This window comes from Sarcophilus harrisii, chromosome 1 (genome assembly GCF_902635505.1).
Source record: "Sarcophilus harrisii chromosome 1, mSarHar1.11, whole genome shotgun sequence".
Lineage (NCBI taxonomy): Eukaryota > Metazoa > Chordata > Mammalia > Dasyuromorphia > Dasyuridae > Sarcophilus > Sarcophilus harrisii.
The window spans coordinates 255,238,313-255,249,152 of record NC_045426.1 but is presented as its reverse complement, the minus strand read 5'-3'; positions in this window follow the sequence as shown (position 1 = coordinate 255,249,152).

Below are 10,840 nucleotides of genomic sequence, written 5' to 3'. Positions count from 1 at the left end.
TAAGTAGAGAGAGCTGTGCAAAGTCACCAGCCTCACTTTCTCCCCTGGAGCCATTTGGGTCCAGTAGCAAGAAATAAATCAGGACATTGGAGATGGCTTCAGATGGAGTGAAAGACTTTGACCTTTTTTAAGCTAAGGTCTTTAACAGATCTCAATTTGTCTGAGTCAATGTCTGTTCAGTGATTAAAGCTAAATAAGAAATGGAGCAAAGAATGGCCTCTTTTTCAAGCAGTGGTCTAGCCCAGGTGCTTAGACTTTTCCCACTCTTGACCCCTTTTCACCTGAGAGATTTTTACATGACTCCGAGTATATAGATATATAAAATAGGTACATAAATCAAACATTTGCTGATAATTATAATTTTGTGACCCCCACATTCAGTTATGTGACCCTATATAGGGTTGTAATTCACAGTTTAAGACTTTGGTCTAGTCATACTTACCATACTTCAAACTGTAATATAAAATGGTAATTATCAAAACAATCTGGTACAGGCTAAGAAACAGAATGGTAGATCAGTGGTACATATTATATACATAGTAATTTAATATATGATAAACCTAAAGATCCAAGATTTTGGAACAAAAATTTATTATTTCACAAAAACTACTGGGAAAATTGGAAAATAGTATGACAGAAACCAGAAATAGACCAACATCTCACATTATATACCAAGATAAGGTTAGAGTATATACCATGATTTACACATAAAAGATGGTATCATAAGCAAATTAAGAGAACATGGAATAATTTGTCAGATTTATGGATAAAGGAAAAATTTAGGAACAAAGAAAATATGGATAGTGTGAGAATATGAGCAACTAGGTTTCCAGAGATATTATCAAAACAGGATAAAGAGAAAGGTAAAATAATCTTGTTGAGATATTTCCTCCAATCACAGTGGCTAAACAATAAAGTTACTGACAAAGGGAGCCAGGCCTAAATCAGCAAATTGGCTAGGATCAATGATAGGATACAAGCTTTTTGACATGGAATGGGCAAATAAAGAGGATTGCAAATCCAACTAATTTTAACTAACTCTGATTGTAAATCCAACCAATTCAAACCTTGAAAGGAGGGATAAAAAATCAAACTAATAGTATAAAGTTTGTTCCTGCTTCTGTTTTCAACCTGTCTTTTCCATGAGTATATTTGCTTCTTATGAGAACTACTGAATAAAGGATTCTTCTCTCATGCTAAAAGAGCTTTGGTTGTAACACTAATTCTGGACTAGCTTGCAAGTGAGGAAGTTGCAGGATAGTGGCAGTTTATCCCAGACATACAATCCAACTCTGCTGAGTTCCACAGGGTCTTTTGATAACAGAGAGCATTACAAAATGTAAAAATAAATAATTTTGATTGTATAAAACAAAAAAACTTTTTTTCGCAAACAAAATCAATGCAACAAAATTAAAAGGAAAGCAAAAAATTGGAGAAGGGAAGAATTTCTGATAAAGGTCTTATTTCTCAAATATATAGAGAACTGAGTCAAATTTATAAAAAAAATACAAGTCATTCCCTGTAATCTCCCACTGAGGTTACTGATTGCCAGGGCCATACATACCAATCTTCCCCGGATACACATAAAAACAAGACGATCTTGAGTTGCCAAACAGCCTTTCTTTATTGATAATCTCAGCAGGGATTATCAGGAAGTAAGAGCAAGAGTATGTATGTTTCTGCATCTATCTCTCTCTCACTCTCTCTTTTTCTCCATCTCTCCATCTTTGTATCTCTGCTTATCTCTGTGCCTCTCTTTCCTCTCTGGACTCAAAGCTGGTTATTTATATTTACTCTCTTCTGGGATTACCCTGTGCTTAGCCCACTCAGCACTGCATAGGTAGATCTGCAGAAAGGAGATACCTGCAGAGAGTTAGTGCTGCATCCTAAGAAGAGATCTAGCAAGAAGATACATCCCTTGTCATCTCAAGGTACCTTTAATACACAAGGTATCTTTAAGACACAACCTCCTGACTCAGAGGCCAAGCCTCTTTTTACTTCCTGGGCCCATTCTATTAACTGACATGGCATACATGGCAATTCTCAGAAAAGACAAAATGTCCCTAACAATTCCCCAATTGATAAATGGTTAAAGGATATGAACAGGCAGTTTTTAGACAAAGAAAGATATTTATAGTCATCTGAAAATAATGCTCTAAGTCATTATTGATTAGAGAAATGAAAATTGCAACAACTCTGAGATAATATATCACACCTATCAAAATTGCTAATATGACAAAAAAGGAAAACTATAAAGATTGTGTATAGTATGTATAATGTGTATAAAGGAGGTGATGTGGGAAAACTGGAACACTAATACATTCTTGATGAAATTACAAACTGATGCAACCATTCTGAAAAGCAATTTGGAACTATGCTCAAAGGACAAGAGAATGACATACATCCTGATCCAGCAATATCACTGTTAGGTCTACATCCCATGGAAATTTTTTTAAAAGGACAAAGACCCACTTTTACAAAAATATTTATAGCAGCTCTTTTTGTTGTGGCTAAGAATTGGAAATTGAAAGGAAACATCAATTGGAGAATGCCCAAATAAGCTGTGGTATATGATTGTGATGGAATATTATTATGCTATAAGAATGACAAGATGATTTCAGAAAAATCTGGAAAGACACGAATTGATGCAAAGTGAAATGAGCAGAATCAGGAGAACATTATATGTAGTAATAGTAATATTGTATGATGATAAATTGTGAATTGTTTAGCTATTGTCAGCAATACAATGATCCAAGACTATCCTAAAAGACTAATGATAAAGTATACTATCCAATTCCAGAGAAAAAACTGGTAAGTTCCTTGAAGAAAGTAGAATTTTAACTGGGACTTGAAAGAGTAAGGAATTAAGGATATAGATCATTCCAAGCATGGAGGACAGCCAGAGAAAACATCCAGAGCCAACAACAGAGTGTTTCCTTTGTAAAATAGCAGAGGCCAGTGTTTCTGTATCTCAGAATATGTAGAAAGAATGGATAATATAAGGTATAAAAATGGAAAGGTAGGTAGGAGTAGGTTATGGAAGAGAGGAGAGATATAAGATGGAGATGAATGGATCAAGTAAGTTTTTTAAGGTTGAGAAAAACATTGGTATATTTGTAGGCAACAAAGAGTCAGCCTGTAGGCAAGGAGAAATGGAAGAATAATGAGACAATGAGTATGATGGAGCAATCTGCTGGAGAAGACAGGATGTGTTCATTTGAATACTTGAAGTGTTTGCCTTGGCAAGATGGACCATCTCTTCACATGATACAGTTAAGGGAAATAAGGGAGGGGAAAAGAGGGAACTCAGCCAATGGACTCTTTTTCAGTAAATTATGAAGCAAACTTGTTAGGGTAAGAGTAAAAAGAGCCATGGAAGGACTGTTTTGTTTTTTTTTTTTTTTTAATATTTCTTTTTTTTTTTCTTTTCTTTTTTTTTTCTTTCTTTTTTTTTTTTTATTTAATAGCCTTTTATTTACAGGATATATACATGGGTAACTTTACAGCATTAACAATTGCCAAACCTCTTGTTCCAATTTTTCACCTCTTACCCCCCACCCTCCCTAAATGGCAGGATGACCAGTAGATGTTAAATATATTAAAATATAACTTAGATACACAATAAGTATACATGACCAAAACATTATTTTGCTGTACAAAAAGAATCAGACTCTGAATTATTGTACAATTAGCTTGTGAAGGAAATCAAAAATGCAGGTGTGCATAAATATAGGGATTGGGAATTCAATGTAATGGTTTTAGTCATCTCCCAGAGTTCTTTTCTGGTATAGCTAGTTCAGTTCATTACTGCTCCATTAGAAATGATTTGGTTGATCTCGTTGCTGAGGATGGCCTGATCCATCAGAACTGGTCATCATCTAGTATTGTTGTTGAAGTATATAATGATCTCCTGGTCCTGCTCATTTCACTCAGCATCAGTTCATGTAAGTCTATCCAGGCCTTTCTGAAATCATCCTGTTGGTCATTTCTTACAGAACAGTAATATTCCATAATTTTCATATACCACAATTTATTCAGCCATTCTCCAACTGATGGACATCCATTCAGTTTCCAGTTTCTAGCCACTACAAAAGGGCTGCCACAAACATTCGTGCACATACAGGTCCCTTTCCTTCTTTATAATCTCTTTGGGATATAATCCCAGTAGTAACACTGCTGGATCAAAGGTATGCACAGTTTGATAACTTTTGAGCATAGTTCCAAACTTCTCTCCAAAATGGTTGGATTCGTTCACAACTCCACCAACAATGCATCAATGTCCCAGTTTTCCGCATCCCCTCCAACAATCATCATTATTTTTCCTGTCATCTTAGCCAATCTGACAGGTGTGTGTAGTATCTTAGAGTTGTCTTAATTTGCATTTCTCTGATTAATAATGACTTGGAGCATCTTTTCATATGACTAGAAATAGTTTCAATTTCTTCATCTGAGAATTGTCTGTTCTAGCCACTACAAAAAGGGCTGCCACAAACATTCGTGCACATACAAGTCCCTTTCCCTTCTTTATAATCTCTTTGGGATATAATCCCAGTAGTAACACTGCTGGATCAAAGGGTATGCACAGTTTGATAACTTTTTGAGCATAGTTCCAAACTACTCTCCAAAATGGTTGGATTCGTTCACAACTCCACCAACAATGAATCAATGTCCCAGTTTTCCCACATCCCCTCCAACAATCATCATTATTTTTTCCTGTCATCTTAGCCAATCTGACAGGTGTGTAGTGGTATCTTAGAGTTGTCTTAATTTGCATTTCTCTGATTAATAATGACTTGGAGCATCTTTTCATATGACTAGAAATAGTTTCAATTTCTTCATCTGAGAATTGTCTGTTCATATCCTTTGACCATTTTTCAATTGGAGAATGGCTTGATTTTTTATAAATTAGAGTTAATTCTCTATATATTTTGGAAATGAGGCCTTTATCAGAACCTTTGACTGTAAAAATATTTTCCCAGTTTATTGCTTCCCTTCTAATCTTGTCTGCATTAGTTTTGTTTGTACAAAAGCTTTTCAGTTTGGTATAATCGAAATTTTCTATTTTGTGATCAGTAATGATCTCTAGTTCTGCTCTGGTCATAAAGACCTTCCCCTTCCACAGGTCTGAGAGGTAAACTATCCTATGTTCCTCTAATTTATTAATAATTTCATTCTTTATGCCTAGGTCATGAACCCATTTTGACCTTATCTTGGTGTACGGCGTTAAGTATGGATCAATGCCTAGTTTCTGCCATATTAGTTTCCAATTTTCCCAGCAATTTTTATCAAACAGTAAGTTCTTATCCCAAAAGCTGGGATCTTTGGGTTTGTCAAAGACTAGGTTGCTATATTTGTTGACTGTTTTATCCCTTGAACCCAATCTATTCCATGGAAGGACTGTTAATGAAAAGCTTTGGAATAACTGTTGTGGTTGAATGGGTTAATGAATCAATTAGGAATGTTTAAGAGGATTGCCTTTAATAAAACAAATTTGTAATGGACTTGGCCCAGTTTTTAATTCCCCCCTCCCCCCTCCAAAGTCAGCTCAGCGTCATGTTAACAGAAACAAAGGTGGCAGATGCTGAAGTTTGGAATGGAATGATTAGTGATAGATAGGATAAGAGTACAAGAGACTGAAGAGAAAGGGACCATGTAGAGTTGAACTAATCCATTACAGGATCAGAAAGAAGAAAGAAGAAAATATAGTCAATTTGGTGTGAAAGGGTGATGGCCTGGGAACGGACTGAGAAGGAATGGATTGGAAGGCATGATACAAAGAACAGGTCTACTTGGTAGACATGTTGAGTTCAAAATGTTAGTTTGAACATCCAGTTTGAGATGTCCAACAGACAATTGGAGATGCAATACTAGGAGTTAGCAGAAGAGGTTAGATTTGGATAAGGAGATTTGAGGATCATCATCATAGGGTTAATAATTGAATTCAAGGAAGCTGATGAAATCATCAACTGAAATGATATAGAAGACTGGAATTGACATGAAGAGAAAGATGTGTTGGCTAACACAATGAATTCATTGAAAGAAGTAGAAGTGTCCTGGAAGTTAGTAGACAAAATCTCCCAGAATGTTAATTGAAAGGTTACAAGAATGTGTTGTAGACAGCTCATAAAGATCTTATTTGTTTTAGACTTAAGAAAGTAATGGAAAAAAATGTTAATAATGCAGTTTAATCCTAAAAGTATGTATTGTTTTATTAGAGCTAGCTGTTAAACATTTACCAGCATATCCAATGGTGGTAGATAGGATTTGAGACAAAGATGAGGGAGGGAGTTTACTGAGGGATAGTAGTAAAGGGAGAGCCTAGAAGTAGCATTGGAGAGCAAGTATTCCAATTCTCCCATCTCTATTAGTGAATCAGGAGAATGAATAAAAAGTGTAGCCAATGTTGGAAAGGGAGACCAGGGAAGTTATATCATCAGGAAAGAATCAGGTTTTGGTGAAAGCCAGAGGATGGAAGCGATTGGGAAAAGAAAAGATAAAAGCAACCGTTATCACCTATGGTGCAGCATTCTAGAGAGCACAGTAAGAATATGGCAACTTTATTTATTTTGCTGAGGCAATTGGGGTTAAGTGACTTGCCTAGGGTCGCACAGGAAGTATTAAATATCTGAAACCAAATTTGAGCTCTGGTCCTCCTGATTTCAGGGGTGGTGCTCTATTCACTGCTTCACCTAGCTGCCCCAGAATATAGTAACTTTAAAGAGGGACTTTGATGGCATTAGAGAGGAGTAAAATAGAAAAAAGAGATTTGGCAGTGGAGAACTGAGAATAGACTTTGAATAATGACAGGAGTTCAGAGTCACTGAAGTAGGAGGAAAATCATGGGGGTTGAGTGTGTGTGTGTGTGTGTGTGTGTGTGTGTGTGTGTAGTTTGTTCATGAATGAGTCTAGATTGGTTTTTAATGTCCATAGGAGTTTGGTCTTAGGATGGAGTTCTCTCAAGGGGTTAGTGGATGGGATAAGATGGTAGGAGCCAAAGGAATGTTGTCACTCCTCTTACTACAAGGGAGGAGACTTGCTGGAATGACCCTTTCTTCTCTTCTCTAGAAAGGAGGAGGGAATCTGGTGCTTCATGCAATAGTGTTACACCCTTTCCTGCAATTCATTTGGAATCCACTTCACTTGCATATCATGGTATCACCTCCCAGATGTCATGCATGATCCTCTAGGAGACCAAAGGACAAACAATAACCTCTATGAGGAGGAGGAGGAGATACCCCATTGGGGACCGAACTGGAACTGGCCATTTGGGCAAGACAGCTTTTTTTCTTTTCTTTTCTTTTTTCTTTTCCTTTCCTTCTTTTCTTTTCTCTTCCTTTCCTTTCCTTTCCTTTCTTTTCTTTGTTTTGTTTTGTTGTTTCCTTTCTTTTTTCCCTTCTCCTCTCTATCTATATAGGGTATCATACTCTTATTCGCAGATAATCTGTCTAAAGAAATGTAAATTCTGATAACTGAAATTTTCTAAGATACCTTAGGGTTTACTAGCTGGATTTATTTCTTAAGGACCATGCTTTAAATCCAAATCACTCTGGTTCTTGTTGATTGGCCAACAATAGGTTCCAGGACAAGCTCCAGTTGGTCATTGTTTGGGCCCTGATTGACTTAGAATGAAAGTAAATAGCAATTGTGTCTGTTTGCCAGAAACCCAGAGGGTTCTTCCCTCCCAGATTGCTAATTTTTTTTAAGTAAATAAAAGGGGCCAGTCTCTGCTTCATTTCTTACCTAACTTTAATTACTGATTGAGTATTGCATTAATGAAGCTGAGACATTTTAAAGACCTTAGTTTAGAAAGACCAAAGTCTCCCCCTGCATCCAGCATCATCTCCAGTTGTCCTGATCTACATCTTGCCATTGGACCCAGATGGCTCTGAAGAGGAAAGTGAGGCAGATAACCTTGCACACTCTTCCCTCACTTCAATCCAATTCACTTGCATGGTATCACTTCTCTGATGTCATGGTCCTCTTCAAGAAGTAGGGACAAACAATAACAACAATCTACTTGCTTTCCAGTAAGGCAGGAGATTTGAAGGATTGGAGTTTTTTTTCTCTTTACTTTGTAGGCAAGAGACTGGTGCCCTCTAGAATAGGGTTTCTTCTTTTCCTGAGAGGTCACCAAATAGTCTATGAAGTAATTCTGGGCTACATCTTGGTGTACTCTGTTATTTGATTAAAAGTTTAGCTTAAAGTACCTCTCTAATTTACATGCTAGCTTATAAGATAAACACTTGGGAAAGATATGAAGGCTGAGCTTGCTTTCATAATCACATATTATAAAAGTTATATTAATCATTATTTTCAGTCCAAGATGGGAAGATACATAGAATTCTCAATGATTTCCAACTTTTAAAAAGGTGATTTTAATTTAGTATTGAGAATAGTACCTCACAATCATTTGCTCTATTTATAAAAACACTGAGGCTTCATAAAAACTTCAGGAAATTGCAGTTAGTCTTACTCCCAACAGTATGTCGAAGCATAAATTATTCAGGGAAATGAATGGTAGGTGAAGAAGGTTATGTTTATGGTACCAGCTCAGGAGTTAATGACTCCAAGCCAAGCAATGAAGATGTCATTTACTAGTTTAAGAGATCACAGATATAGAATCAGCTGGGACCTTGGAGGTCTTCTAGGACAACCTTTTCATTTTTTTTTTTTTGTTAGTTATTTTTTTGAGACAGATTTTCCTAATTTACCCCAGATAGAAACATAGAAGCCACTTCTAGACCTGACCTTAATATTGATCAATACATTATCTTGACCTTCTAGGCAGCTGTTTCCAAGTGATTGATGATAGTGTGGACATTTGATTAGTTTTCACCCTCAGAACTCCAGAACTCAAGAGATGTGCACCAGCCTTAGATTTCCCTAGCAGCAGGGACCATAGGTGTTCACCATAATACTGGGCCCAATTCTATCATTTTATAAATGAGGAAATTGAAAAAATGAAGTTACTCACTCCAGGTCTCATAGGTGGCAGGAACCAAAAAAAACTTCAAATTTGTTTTACAAGAAAAAGTTGTAGTAAGGAAGACTGAAGTAGAGCTATACCTCAAATCAAAAGGAAATTCCAGAATCTTAGAGGACTAGGATTTTAAAATGCATAATAGTAGAGGAAAGAAAGTGATCATAGGATCATAGACTTAAACCTAGAGGAGAACTCAGAGACCACATAATCCTATTCTCTCTCATTTTACATATTAAGGCATTGAAGCCTAGAGGAAATAAAAAAAATTGTCCATGTTCCTATAAGTAACATAAATTAACAAATTCCATAAGTAATAAAGTCAGATTTTGAATCTAGATCAATTGACACTAAATCCAGAATTCTTTCTATTGTACCCCACTGTTTGATCATGATAAAAATGGCCTCGCAGGTTTCTTTCTAGATTTTGCTAAAATTCCACCTTCTGCAAAGAAGCTTTTTCCCATTCTTGATATCAGGATAGTTTCTCTGAGATTTGATGTTGCTGTTCAGTTGTTTTCAGTTGTATATGATACCATTTTGTGACTCCATTTGAGAGTTTCCTTGACAGAGATACTGAAGTGGTTTGTCATTTCCTTCTTCAGCTCGTTTTACAGATGAGGAAATTGAGGCATTAAGTGACTTGCCCAGGATTACACAGCTAGTGTAACAGCCAACATGGCTAGATTTGAACTCAGGAAATTGAGTCTTCTGGACTCCAAGCCTGGCTCTCTATCTACTTCACCACCTGGCTGCCCTCTCTCTTAGATTAATTCCATTTTTATAGTGTCTATTATCTTATTTGTAGATAGATATTTGCCTGTTATCTGTCCCTTTAGAAACTTATCATCTTCTTTCTGTCCTCAGCCAGTAGCACAGTGCCAACACATAAACCATGCTTAATAAATGCTAGTTGACTTGCTTTGATTAATGCAAAAGTAATAGAAAAGGAAGGAATAGCTGGAAGAAAACTTTAACAAGGCCATTGTGATCTGGGTTTTGCTCAGGGTACAGGAATTTAGATCAAGGTGACACGCAATTTGTCAAGCTCTGTTTTAAACTATTCTGTATTTGTGAAAGCAAGAAGAATCCTTCCTTAGATTTTTGCTTCAAGCCTTTAATAATAAATTTGGGGCTTCCTAATTTGTAGATTCTTTGCTTTTGGTAGAGTAATCACATACTTTCTAGCTGAATTTTGTAATTTTGTTCTCTCAGTGTCTATGGAAACCTTTCATTAAGAGGCAGAGCTTTTCTTTTCTTTTTTTTTTTTTTTTTTAAGTGAAATTGAGTATATCCAGAAAGAGTCTCAATGGTCTTAAGTATGGTAATTATGTTGTAGGCTATTTTAGAGCCTAGAAACAAATCAAGGCAATAGGAAATAGCAGGGTCTAAATTAGATAAGATCTGATACTTTAAAGTGGTTGTAAATATGAAGACGAAGAGAAGTGGAAATGTGTTTTTAAACTTTAAGCAACAAGATAAAGAAGGTAACTTTTGAGAAGAATTGATCAAGACTTTTTGATTAACAGCCACATATTAGATATTTAAATATTACAATTAACCCAAACCAGTACAATTCATATTAAAACCATTTGCATTTTTACAATGTGTTATGATTATGAAACACTTTTAAAGTCATGAGATTCTCAGAACTATATAAGACTGAATAAGTATCTCGTTATACAAATGAAGAAACTGAGAATGAAAGGCTATATAGCTTTCTCAAAGTCCCAAGGCAAGGGAATGGCAATACTGGGACTCAAATATAGATCTTTTAGCTCTAATCCCTGTGCTCTGTTACACCATGGATGAGTTTGCATTAGACCAGGAAATGAGGTAGGTAGACTATTCTAGAGAGTA